Raw genomic sequence first — 14,193 nt, 5'->3', positions numbered from 1 at the left:
CAACGAGGTCGTAAGTTAGAAGTTCAAATGCACTTAAATGCCAACAGGCCAATCCTAATTGTTCTATACTCTTTTCAATTTCTTTTTCAGGAGTGTAATTTCATCTCTCAAACAGAAATCATGGTACATTTTGAAATCAATATCTCCCCTTTTCAACAACTGTGATAGTTAAAAAGTGCCAGAAAGTAATATTCTTAAAAGTATTTCCAATAAAAAGACAAACACTAGCATAAAGTCAGCTTTCAGATCTGCAAGGGAAAGCACTATGTCATCTTTATGAGGGAACAAATTATTGTTATTGCCATATTTTTATGTGTATGCATATCAAACATAAGTGAATTTCATATAAATTAAAGCCCAAGGTGTCATTCTTGAAATGGTCTATAATTTTAAATTTAAGCAAATATTTGAATTCATTATAGCAATAATACAAATGAATTGTCAGTACACCCTATTGAGAAGTCTTGGTTTCTGAAGGTTATGATTAATCTGTAATAGTGATACATTTTATTTTGAGAGTAAGGTGCAGCAACATTGATGGAACCCTTCCAGTGAGGGATATTCTCTATAAATGTACACTTCCATGAGCAGGGCTTGCTATATGGAATGCAAAGTGACTTGCTAAAGCCCAAAGTTAAAAAAAAAAAAAAAAAAAGTATTTTTCTTCTCCTTGGAACTCTAGCCAGAGAAGTGGATCCACAGGATCCATCTGGACACTAAATAGGTATAGGTAGTGAAATTGTTAGTCACTCAGTCGTGTCCGACTCTTTGTGACCCCATGGACTGTAACCCGCTAGGCTCCTCTCTGCATGGAAATCTCCAGGCAAGAACACTGGAATGGGTTGCCATTCCCTTCTCCAGGGGATCTTCCTGACCAAAGGAAGATCAAATCCAGTCAAATCTGGTCTCCCGAATTGCAGGCAGACTCTCTACTGACTGAGCCACCAGGGAAGACCTGGTGGGGTTAGGTAGACAGAAGATTTTAATTGGGGATAGGAATAGAGAGACTTTAACTGACTTTTCTGTTGTTCTCCCGAGCCTTACTTGGGTGTGTGAAAAATGTGTCTGGCTATCTGTTCTGAACATATGGATGCAGAATCATGGCCACAACCTGTTCACATCAAGCTCAAGTGAACTTCCTCTAATGTGGCTGCTTTTCTCAGAGGGGCCCATGACTACCTGGAAATGGGCACTCCCTAGCAGCAAACTGGTGACTGCAATTTTATAGTTGTTTATGAAAACTGATTGGGTACAAAATCATTATACCTTTCCCTGCTTCCAATCATAGTAGCCAAAAGCTGCGGTCCTGGCACCATTCATAATCTCTGGTAGTTGATCTCCAGACAGCATTGTTATCAGTTGCAATAGGAAATAATGGTTCACCACAACCAGTATGTACTGAAGCTGTGCCTTTGAAATCATCTTACCATTAGACAAGCACCCTAAAAACCTTCATTTCAGATGCTTCACGTTGATTTTCTCTATGTAATTGTTATTGACTTCAGTCTTCTAATATTATTGTACTTACACTTTTACTTATGAGGGTATTAGAAACAAGATTGAAATAAGTGATATTTTCCATTATGCATTCTTTGCAAAGAATGCAAGCTATGGATTAAACAAATTAACAGAAATCAAAGCTAACTATTGTTCTTTAGGACTGAATTGTTCTAGGAACATGGTAACAGCCATTCATTTTATGCTTGTTGATTAGTAAGTTGTTCACAAATCTTTGAACATATTTTAGCCTCTGCAATTTCTTTACTATTCTAAGTGCTGGCACAGTTCCTGAAACAAGGTAGATGCTCCATATGCAACAGCTGAATTGAACTTATGTGATTACATTAGTTTTGGGTATAAATGTATGTATGCATGCATGTGTGTGGTCTTTGTTAACGAAAAGGTATCTCTTTTAAAATTCCTAGCAAATTATTTGAATATTAATAACATAACCCAGGCAACTGGGTAACTGTCTTATACAGATTGTATGCTCCATTACAACTGGTTATATTTTCCTTCACATTGACCATTCTAAAACTGGCAATTTAGCATGGCTTCTTTCTGATATCCACATTCAAAATAGAAATTCCTGGTCCTGTGAGCAAAACACTTAAAAATTCTTCAATTTCCTGTTACTTAAATGTGTCTAGGGAATCTCTGAAGTTGAATAAATGCTTTCCGAAATCCACCTACAGTATCAGGCTATGGACCTCCAGAAGCACTAAATCGGTTCTGCAGAAATGGAGAAAAGTGAGAGCCGCCTGTACTTTGGAATTAGAAAGGGAAACAATGTTTTTGAAGGAACTAAAGGGAGACAGGTGCAGACCAAATGAATTAAGGACTCCAGGGAGTTGTGCAAGACTGGTAAGGAAAATGAGAGGGAAGAATGTGAGAGAAAACATAAGGAGGAGGCGATAGAGGAGAGTTTCTTTAAAAAAAAAAAAAAAAAGATGATTAAACAGACTGCCAAATTGCCAGGAGAGAAACAAGCTGAGTTTCCTTTCATGAAATCCCTGGGTATCAACCGTCCCTTCCTCCCTGTGTCTTCGAAATGACTAACAAAGAGGTAGCAAGTGTGAGAGTGAGGATGATCATGGTTTTAAATCGTACATTTCATTTCCATGGCCGTTATGATTTGTCCAAGTCTCATTCTGCCAAAATTCCCTTTTCATTAATGAGGAACTCTCTTTAATCATTATTTACAGAATTCCTTAGACTCAGAGAGTGATTTGAATCACTGGAGAAGTAACTGACCAGATGTTTCTATTTCCTCCTTCTAGAACTCTTAGATGGGAATTGAGGAGGTATCCTGAAAGTCTTTTCCCTCCACAGTTCATTGCTCAGGTAGTTCTTAATGAGAAATCTTTTCTTTATTTAGGATATATATATATATATATCTCCGAAATATATGTTTTCACATATACAGGTATTTGTTTTGTTTTTGGAGGAGGGTAGTGGGTTTTAGGAATGTTCGTTTACATATTGGTGGCTAGACACAGGTTTTATAGCCACCCCTTCCCCATTGCTTTTTCAACTGCCAACACAGAGATGGTTCTGGAAGCAGTTGCTATCCCCCCCCCCCCCAGTCGGGTTGTCATCTTTTGTTTCTTTGTTGGCAGAGCGAGGGGTGATGGTGAGCGGCAGTAATCCAAATGATTCCTGCCCGAAGCTGAAGGCAGTGTTTAAAAAGGGACGATGGGGATAAACGTTCTCTCGATTCTCTGATTCTTACCCTGAGAGTGTTCAGCTAGCTGTAGTTCCTCCCCTCGTTGGTGTGCTGGGCTTACAATGTTGCCTCTTTGCAAATACCTGTATCAAAACCTGCGAAGATGGGAACACACTGTTCCGAGATCTCCACTGGCATCATCCTGTACTATCTCTGTTTAGGAAACCGAATCCGGTCTCCCTGCTTGGGAGTGCAGGGACCGTCCAGCCCGGAAGCCATGCTCGTGCAGCTGCCACCACCCAGGGAGAAGAACAACTGGAAGCTTTGGTGGGCGCCCGACGAGCCGCGAGCAACTCTTCCTGTTAATTAGCGCCAGCCAAGGCTCCAAATGTGCCTTATTGCAACCCCTAGCGGACTCTCAACTCGCCAATAGTTTCTCGCTTTCCTGTCCCTGCTCTTGCGGAGAAAAATTACAAACGTGCGTGCACACATACACATTTTCACACACGCCCTTCTTTCTTCACTCAAGAAAACCATCGGTAACGTCTGTCTTCTAAAGAAAATTCAACTCTTCGCGCTCTCTTTCTTTACCTAGAGGCTAGCAGTCCCGGCAAACACTCACTGGGCTCTCTCCGCTGCTTTGCGCGCCCCCTACCTGCCTACGGCGGGGGTGGCGCTGGGGGAAGGGGGTCTGGGAGTACGCTAGACTCATTTCTCCAGTTGGTGCCGCTCCCCTGGCTCGGCACTTGGTATCTCCCACCGTCTTGCTCTCGCCGGGAAGCCGGGAAGGAGGAGGCGACTGTGGGCGTCGCCGCCGCCCTTCCCGGAACCGGAGCCAAATCCCGATCCGGGGTCCACGTCTCCCACTTCAGACTCACATCTGGCCCAGCCGTGAAGATATTGGCGGCTGGAGAGTTACTCCACGCGAGGCGCCCCAAGTCCTGAGCATGCCCAGTAGGACTCCTTAGGCTCCCAAAGCGAGTTTCTGAGCGTGCAGATTCCGCTTTTCCGCTTTTTCGCGGAAGCTCAAGAGGGTGGAAAAGGAGGGATCCAGGGCTTGGGGCACGGACCGAACCTGGGTGAGGGGCGGAGCCGGTTGGGGAGCCCAGGGAGCTGGCCGACCAGGCGGGGCAGCGGCTGGAGCGCAGGGCCCGGCTCGGGGGGTGGGGGAGGGGGGAATAGTGTCAGCGCTGACCCGACGCGCCGCCAGGAGGCTGCGTGTGGCCGGCCTTCGCTCACTGAGGTCACGCTGGCAGCGGGAGGCAGTCAGAGGTCCTCTCACAGGGACCGACGCTAAGAAAGCTTGCGGGTCTCTTTCGCACCGCACTCACGGGCTGGGCTTTTCTAGAAGGCGGGGTAGAGGGGGAAAGGAGGAACCCAAACATTTCTCTCTCTCCCCGCCACCTCGCTTTTTTCTTTTCTTTTTTTTTTTTGCTAAAGTTATGCTGGCAAGAGACTTTGCATTCTAAGTCAGTCCTCAGGCTTTACACATCGCGGTCGTGATCACGCTTCTGTATATGTGTGTGTGTGTGGTATGTGCAACAGCGCGTGCGTTTGTGTATGTCTTGACTATAAAACACTATCCCAGGTTGATTTGGGGATGACAAACACTCCTCCGAACCCCACTTCCCACCCCACCTAACCCTCTGGAGAAAATAGAAGCTGGTCATGAGAGTACTCTGGCCGGGAACTCATCGTGGTACGAAATCTAAATTTTGTTGATCCATATTTCCTTCCTTTGCTCCCCCACCCCCAGCTTTCTCCTTCCCTCCCTCCACCCTCTAACACCGTGATCTTTCTCATTTTGATTTCCCTTTCCTTTGCCCGCTACCTGCTCCCTCAGCCCTCCTCTTCTGCTCCTCCTCCGGAGCTCCCCCTTCCTCCCCACCCCATCTCAGCTGCGGCTAAAACCTGGAGTCTTGGTGGAAAAGGGAGAGAAAAAAAAAAAAAAAGAAAACCTTGGCTGTGGAACTGTCAAACCGGGCATGCTCAGTAGACAGGGCAGGTTTTTTGGTCTCGAGTAGCGGAGAAACATTTTTTGCACCACCGCGACCAGCCTTAGAGCGCGGCGGCGGCGGCCACAGCAACATCAGCACAGCCATCAGCCGTGCAGACGCCCCGCACCCGGGAGCGCGGCGGGCTCCGGCTTAGCCCGGAGTTCACCTCCGAGTGCCCCGGGGGCTGAGCTCATCCCTTCTGCTCGCACATACACGCACACTCTCTTTCACGGACACACACGGGTATACACACTCTCGCACCCACATACGACCCCGGGCGCTAGCACCCTCCGGGCAGCGATCGTCCACTGGCGCGGTAGTAGCCAGGTTCGGTACCTGCCCCCGGCGGCTGCCGGCTCGGAGCACCGTCGCGACGGACCGGAGGAGAGCGATGCTGGGGCCCGAGCGGCAGCTCGAACAGTAATGTGGATTTACAGTCGTTTCCCGCAGGAACCGGCTGAGACGCCTGAGGTCCCGGGCTCCGGCAGCGCCCGGCGGGGCTGAGCACCTGGCGAGGGGGCGGGGGACCGCACCTGGGGACGCCACTGAAACTTGCGCCTGGACTAGGTAGGTGCGTTGCTCCCGGCTCCCACATCCTTCCCTTTGGTTCGCGGCCCCTACCCTCCCGCCTCCCACCCCGAGGACTCGCGGCTAACTTCGCCCCGAGGCTGCAGGCGGCGGATGGCGGCTCCCGGCCCTGAGTGGCGGGCAGCGTCCGCTCGGAGAGCCCGGCTCGAGGTGGCAGAACCTCGGCTCCTTCTTCTCCAGGTCTTCGCCCGGCTCAGGGCTCTGGACCACCCGGGGCATATGGGAGGTCGGCCTTGTCCGCAGTTCAAGCTTTCAGCGGGCCCTGGGGGCGCTGCCCTTCGAGGGCTCACTAGGCTTCTTAGGCGACACTTTTGCCAACCAACTCCTCCGGTTCTGAAAGGCGGGGGGGAGGGGGGGCGGAGTGGGGCTCGCCTCAGCTAGCGCGCAGAGCCCCGGCGCTCTAACAAGTGGACCTGGACGTTGGGGACGGGGCGGGTTCGGTCCGAGAAGAGACAAGGGGGCGCCTCTCCTCCAGCAATTTTCCCACCTGGAGCGTCCGCCAGGGGCTGGGCCACTCGGGTCCCGCTCCTGTCTCTCTGAAGAGAAAATGCCTAGGGTCTAGGACGCACTTGAGTACCTGTTTGCTTTCGAATTTCTCTTTGAACCACACTCGGGGAGTCCAGGTTCCGGGGGAAACTCCAGGACCTCCTTCTAACCCACACCGTCTGGGGCCCTACCCAATGCGTCCTTCCTACACTCCAATCTTTGTCAAGAGACAGTCATTACGCAGCAGTCGGTGCTCTGGGAGCCGTCGGTGTTGGCTTTCACCACGCGCTCAGCTGCGCGGGTTGTGTGTTTTCGCATTTTATCCTGAGATGTGGTACGGGCAATATACCAGCGGACAGCACATTTGCGGAGTGCCAGGTACCCTCTAGGCATACCTGGGGAAATGTAACCTCACTTTCTACTCTACAACGGGCAGGTTGCCCGTTCAATTTTAGGAGGTGGAGAAGGGGAGACAGCGCAACTTGGTGAGTGGATGTGTTTGCAGTCAGGAGTATATTTAAACATTTCAGCAAACCCAGTGCGGTCGGTTGTTTACAGTTGCGGAGACGGACGATCTCACTCCACTCGTAGATGTCGTCTCAACATGTATTTCGCCACCGGGAGAGTAGGGGCGGGGGCGGGGGCTGGGGCTGGTTTGCAGCTCGTGCTAGCCGTCGGCAGCTTTGGGGCTTAGCGGATCTGCATCACTGCTACTGGCGATATGATAATATGGGTAGGTCTCCAAAATGAAGCAATTGGTCGGGAGATGTCCTGAACTTTCCTTTTTTTTTTTTTTAATTTACCTGGAATGTTAATTCGGAGGAGTATTTGAGGTGCCCGGAAAAAATACAAAAAGAAGTTCCTAGTGTCATAGTAGGGAAATTAGTAGCCACTCGGTTTTAGAAACAAAAAGGAAACGAAACACCCCAGTGGATCCTATTAGGTACTGTTAGATTAGCACTTAATTGATTGCGTTTGTGCTAAGGGTCACAGACAGCTTCTTTGAATTTTAGACTGTTGTTCTGTGATCATAATTAACAAACCAGGTACATTATACTATGAGCATCAATCGCTACTCTCAACCTGTTTGGGGAAAACATTGCAAATGTCTGCTTTATCTTTTGATTGAAATATCCTTGTCTGTCTTCTTAGTCCGAAGACTTCCGATTTGGAGCATAGGACACCCCTGTACTGCTAAGAAAGCACAGTCTAAGGAGGAAAGGCTTTATTATTAAAAGGAGATCCACAGCCTTACATTCTGCTCCCTGGTTACCCAGCATTTACTTGCTTGCTTACCACCCCCCTGCTCCTAATACCTGCAACGTGGGGGGAAAATGAATTTTCATAAGGCATTAGTATGACCCTTTAAGTAGTTAACTGGAAAAGCAGAATCTTAATTTTGCCATTTTTGTCCAAGTTCATAAGACGTTTTATGTGTGTGTGTGTGTGTGTGTGATGTGTTAAATAATTTACTGTTGAAAAGTTTTTTTTTTAAAGGGTAGTGTGTAAGTATGTCAAAGTAATGTTGGAATCTTTTAATGATAATAAAAGAAAGTCCCAAGATGCATTCGGAAAGGGATTCAGGTAATTTCTAAAATGAATCCATGCTCTAAATGTTATTTAAAAGTTTTCAGATTGTCCCCCAGAATGTTTTTGAAAAACAGGTGTTTCTGGAAAACAGCTCAATGAACAAAGGTTAACCTTTGTATAATAAAACCAATAGAGTCTATTCCCTAGAACCATGCCAGACACATAGTACAAACCGAGTATTTTTTGAATCCATGAATTTGTATTTACCATTAGTTCTAGGTCCCCATTATGAATTAAGAATAGTCATGTCATTTGACAAAATATACAATGGAACTGAAGGAAAGACTGCTTTGTGGAGTCATTGTGCTCTAAGATTAAGTGAGATTCCAAATATTGAAATAAATAGCTGTGTTAAAAAGTAAAATCAGATTGTATATTAACTACTATCTCATTCAAAGGCCTAATTTGAAATCTAAATACTCTAAAGGTCTTGGTGTTTCACTTCACTGTCATCTGTGTAAATAATGCTGACATGATCATAGTTTCCCTTATAGTCATTATACCTTTCTGATGCCTTTAATACTAAGATTCTTGCTGAAACAGGACAGTCCAACATTCAAGTTTATTCTGTACAATACGATTTTAAATTGTCAAACTGCAAAGTATTCTTTTGATATGGTGCCTCTGAGAACAGAAAGCTTATTTTCCATGACAGTCTTAAAACTTGGAAATGGTTAGAAGGTTCAGTATTAACATAAAGTTTTTTTTTTCCATTTTATGTTAGAAATAGCAATTAGAATCCATGTAATTTTTACTTGAAGCTTTCTTTTCCTGAAAGTCCATCAGTTTCAGTTTTCAGTATTGTTGTCAAGTACTTGGTGTAGATTATGGTTAATAAATTTCCTAAGGCTTCCCAAACAAGTGATTTATTTATCTATTTACTTACTTACTTACTGACCTGAGGTCAAAAGAAGAGCAGTACTTTGAATACTTGATGCAAAGATTAATTAATGAAAGCAAATTTTCTTATAATATTCACATATTCTAGCATTCTCACGCACACACACACATCATGCACACACACTTTTAGAAACAATCTCATGAGAATGCCGTGCATCAGATGTGAAACATGTATGATAATTTTATTAATATTATATATGTTTCTTTAAGCTCTTGTATGTAGATTTACCCTTGAAAGTAGTAATCTATGCATGCTTTTTTTTTTTATATAAGAAGATTCCCTTCGTTTACCACTTGGAAGAATGGTTTGAATTGGATTACTAGCACAACTACAGGCAGATTAAATGATAAAGAATATTGTGAAGGATAGTATTTATTAATAGCAATTGTGATCAATAGAATATATCAATGACTGGAAATACAGCTGCTGATTATAAAAAAATTAAAAGGAATCAGCTTTCAAAACTGTTTCCATGTACAAAAACTGCTTTAAATCATCTGTAGATTCTGAGTATTAGATTAAATTACTGTTTTGAATTGAAATTACTCCATTTCCTTTCCCTAGATGGTAAAACATTCTGATTCCTGGCTTAATATATAATTTCTTGTCCTTTCTGTTTTCCATTGATTTTTTTTAAGAACTGAGGAAAGTAAATATCACATAGAACCAGCTAGAACTGTGCTTAGTTTGAGCAGGTGAATGCTATAAAAGGTTTCACACAGCTTTTAATTATTCCAAACAACCTTGATGGTCCAACCATATGTGTGTCTACCGTATGTGGTACCCTGTAATGACAATTTATATAATGTATAGAGATTTTATAGTCTGCTAGATGTACTGTGGTACAATTTAGCAAGACCAATGAAATTGCTTACATTTGGAACTCATGAAAAATAGGGCTGAGTGAATTGGAGTATGATGGCATAAACTGAAAATTGTTTTGTAACAATATTTGTACTGAATTGTACTGTGAACATTTCTATATATAATCAAAGCAAACTAGTTTTAATTGGAGATAGTAAATATTTTTACAGTTGATGTTGAATCACTAATGCTTTAAAAATAATCATTTAGAGTCTAATAAATAAAGCCTGTTAAATTCTTATGTAACTTTGGGACTCATTTCTAGACCTGGAAGTATAATCTTGGATAATTTACAGCTTAAAAAAAATTCTGACTTTTACTTCCTGTCCAGGCCTCCACTTTAGGTAAACAATAGCATATGGTGAAACATGCATATATGCCAACTAACCACTATCTCTTGGATGATGTTTTCAATGTGATGTAATGATTCTGAAATATTGGGTTCTCCTTTCCCACCTACTTAAAATGGAGTGGAGAAGGGAATTGGAAAATGGACACAGGAAAATGTGTTAAATCATCTCTTTTTATATCAGTGAATCACGCCCTGAGAAGCTCTTACTCAGAGCCTTCATATCTGTGTTTATGGTAGATATGTGCCAAGATTAATATTTTTTTCCTGGGTACTTATGACAGGTCTCTATGGCTGTATCTAGGTGACACCTAAATATGTGAGTGAAAAGTTCCGTCAACCATCCAGCTGTTTGAGGTGATGCAAACAAACATCTGGTTGGTTGAGAGAATTTTTTACTTGGTCTCTGGATATTTTGGAGTCATTTAACAAGCTGATGAATCCTAATACCTATGTCAAAAAATAAAGACATAAAGTGAAACCCTTTAAAATACATATAGAGTACCTTAAACACTCTTGGGTTACTATAACACGTATAATGAGCCAAATGCTACCCTGAATCTACAGCCTTCTATGAAATGTTTAAGGAGATGCAGTGACAAAGCAGTTATAAAAACAGAAACACACTGGCCTTTTCAAAAAGCCAGGAAATAAAACACTTTAACTTCAATTCTATCTCCCCCACCTCCACCCCCGGTACTGATTCATCAGTTTAAAGAAATCAACTTAAAGAGTTTGATATGTTGGCTTCTTACGATTTCCTGCACCTCACTTTTCACCGATTCTTCCACTGCCATGGAAACTAGACGGGACAGACAGCTGGGAGTCACTAATTCAGGATGGGAACCTGCTTGTTAATTTAATTTCATGCCAGCCTGTTGGTCCCTGAGAGTAACTATAAAAAGCTAGGGGATTGAATTTATGAGCAATAAACAATTAAGCAGAACAAAAATCAGTGCCATCACTGTCATTTTCCTGAAGATCTTACTGCAGCCCCACTTGTCCCTAATCAAGCAGTTCTTTAAAACTAGTCACGAAAAAAGAACTTTGATTTGTGCATTCCTATTGATATTTATGTGTATGCTACAGAGAGTTTTTTGTTCTATGAGGACTTCACAGCTGTAAAATAGTTTTATATTAGCTATTGCATTGAAAAAATATGTTCAGTCAAATTATGATTTTGTAGACTTTTAAGAAGCCTAGTTAGAGATCATAGTAAAGTTAAATATAAACGATGCTTGAATTTTCCGGTAAGGTTCGTTATTTTCCCTTTTCAAGTATAAAAACAATTTTATTAAAATATCTATGCCCCACTTTTTTTTTATTACAGAGACCAAATGGATTTGAATACATTTATTTGAAATCTGTAAAACACTCATTTTACCCATCACCATAAAGCATACTGATTGTTTTAACTTTAATTGACTAAGTTGTCAGTTGATAAGTAGTCAACAATGAGGAAATTGTCTTTTAATGTTTCTCATATTCTTTTGTAACATTTTTGTGGCTGATTATGACTAACAAAATTGAATTTGGGGATCACAAACTCTATACGAGCTGAATTGCAATCCATGTTAAGCCTTTTGCAATATTATCAGCTATGGGTTCTGATAAAATAAAATTTTCCCCCCTGAATTTGTAGCTGTACACAAATTTCTATATTATGGCTAAGAAAGAGTAATTCTCAAAAAGGATTTTGGTGAGAAAAAAAAGAGATATAAATCTATATCTATATTTATATGTCACCAGGTAATTTTCTGTTTCAAAGTGACTAGAACTTCAAAATACAGATGTCTCAGATAGAATTATTAAAGATAGAATGAAGTAGTGATTTAAGAGTTTAGGAAAAATAATATTTTCATTTTTACATTTTAAGGAGTATTTTTGATATCATTATCCAGTTGTTGGGTATTGAATTGCATATATTTTGATAACTGGTTTATTTTTGTTACTTGAGCCATGTCTGAGTAAAATTACCAGAATATCTGAGTAAAATATGAAAATTTCAATCATCATTATTGATCATGTAGATTTCCTAGTATCTATCTGTGTCATATCTTTGTCATGTTGATTTCCTCTAACTTTTCAGCAGAAGCTTGACTTTTGGGTGTATAGTGAAAAAGAATAATCATCTGAATAGTTCCAAATATATAATCAGTTAATTTTAACTCTTCATCTAAATGATGTTATGAAGATAACAACCTCAGTTTCCCTTTAGAAATTAATGCATGCATGCTAAGTTGCTTCAATCATGTCTGACTCTTTGCGACACCATGGACTGTAGTCCAGCAGGCTCCTCTGTGCATGGAATTCTCCAGGCAAGAATACTGGAGTGGGTTGCCATCTCCTTCTCCAGGGGAATCTTCCTGACCTAGGGCTCGAACCTGTATCTCTTGAGTCTCTTGCATTGGCAGGAGCGTTATTTACCACTAGCGCCACCTGGGAAGCCCAGAAATTAAAGTTTTCCTATTTAGATGAAAGATACTGTAAATATTAAGAATGCTGATGAATATATGTATTAATATGTGTGTGCATGTATATGTGTGTGACTTTAAGTAGAACCCCTATATGGTTTTATCAAAGGAAATCCAGTTTCATTTTAATATTTGGAATCACAGCTTAGTGTTTTTAAATGCATGTGTGAATGAGAGTTTTTAAAGCAGCCAAAATAAAAAGTACATTGCTATCAGTTTGCATACTTCGGGGAAAATCTGATCACAAGCTAAGGTCAAGGAGAAAATTTCCCCGTTTCAAGGTTTTGTATAATTGGTGGATTCTAAGTGTTTATATTGGAGAAGGCAGTGGCACCCCATGTTAATTCTAATGCCTCTATGTGGTTGAGACACCAGTCAAAGAGAAAGTGCCAGATTAGCTGGACAATTGGTATATTAGATATTGTAATCCCTGTGTCCCAGCAGTGGATAGACATTTTAAGAAAATTCTTCAGTTGTTCAGAGAAATTAGAAAAAAGATACCGCAGATGGCCTATCCCAATAATCCAGGTTTTTTTCTGGTACATTTAAAATTAAATGTCCTAAGAGATGATTAATTCAGGAAAGTTATTGATAATGAACTCATCTTATGTTACACATCCTTTGCACCTATGATGATGCCTTATTAAAGGTGTCTCAATCTTGCTAATTACCACCTGTGTTTAAATATAGAGTTGTATAAATACACTATAACCACACAGTGGCTGGAAGCTTTCTAAACCTGAAATGTTCCTAGCTAACTCAATTGCTATCAACAAAATGTTTCTGATCAACATTTTGAATGTATACGCTGTGCATTACCCCCCTTTAGCATTAATGATTTTCTTTTTTTAAAGCTGCTCTGCTTAATTGCAAACATTTGAGTGATATTGATGTGTGTTCTCCAGCTCTATTAACTAGCCCCCAAATATATTTGTATTTATGGAATTTTTTCTAAAGTTATATTTATTAAAAATTAAGTGTACATTATAGAAACATATAAGTACATCACCTGTTTGCTTGCTGCATGCTTGAAATGCATATATTTTTGTGACTGTAACTCATATCTTTAGAGCTTTAAGGAGTATAGGGAAGCATTGACAGAATTGCTGTGCAAGTCAAGTAAGAAACTCCTTGTATTAATTTCACTAATGAGATCTAGTGACTTCTAAGGGAGAAGGTTGTGCTGTTGATTGGCCAGTTGATACCTATTACTTTAACTTGAGAAGACTCTTGTACCTCTAAGTGCCAATAACATCACTCTCATTTATTCCTCCCTCCTTTCCTTCCTTTCTTTTTCTTTCTTTCTTTCAGCTGTTTCCAAGAGTTGAGGTCGTAGGTACAGATTTATGAGAAAAAACACTCTGGGACATTCACTAAAGTTTTGGGAGTGATTAATCTTTTTATTCTACTTCTAAATCTGACCTATTCTTTAAGTATATACTAAAAAATTATAAAAATAATGTGATATTTGTATATTGTTTTTGGCTCATACATTCTTTCAATTATCTTAGGAGCTAAAATAGCACACTAATATTCTGGGTTGGTACCTTTTGTTACAGATTTACTCTGTGCGTGTTTCTATATGTTAGTGCACTTGTGATTGATTTTTCTTGTTTATTCTAAAAAAATGTCAACCTTTAGGTGTGACACCATTTATTTATTTTTTTATTTTCAATAAAGTGTTAACACAAGAGTGCTATATTTTTCATTTATTTTGTTCTTATCCTCTGTTTGAGATATTGCCTTAATGAAACATTGGACAACTTGTGAAAGTGAAG

At 41.3% G+C, this 14,193-nt stretch overlaps 1 protein-coding gene and 1 non-coding gene across 2 annotated transcripts in view; both read left to right on the top strand.

Moving 5' to 3' along the window:
• The first annotated feature begins 5,642 nt into the window (after positions 1–5,642).
• Positions 5,643–14,193, top strand: part of TENM1 (teneurin transmembrane protein 1) — a 916,085-nt gene continuing 907,534 nt past the window's right edge. Inside the window, exon 1 of the mRNA XM_005227449.5 lies at positions 5,643–5,730. The gene's annotated coding sequence lies outside the window, so the exon portion shown is untranslated. The remainder of the gene's footprint in view (positions 5,731–14,193) is intronic.
• MIR2483 (microRNA mir-2483) lies at positions 10,263–10,342 on the top strand. Its single transcript, NR_031272.1, has one exon. It is a non-coding gene; the product is annotated as a microRNA mir-2483 (primary transcript).

This window comes from Bos taurus, chromosome X, assembly GCF_002263795.3.
Source record: "Bos taurus isolate L1 Dominette 01449 registration number 42190680 breed Hereford chromosome X, ARS-UCD2.0, whole genome shotgun sequence".
In the NCBI taxonomy this organism is placed as follows: domain Eukaryota; kingdom Metazoa; phylum Chordata; class Mammalia; order Artiodactyla; family Bovidae; genus Bos; species Bos taurus.
The sequence above is the reverse complement of the archived record's forward strand: the minus strand, read 5'-3'. Positions and strand labels throughout refer to the sequence as shown.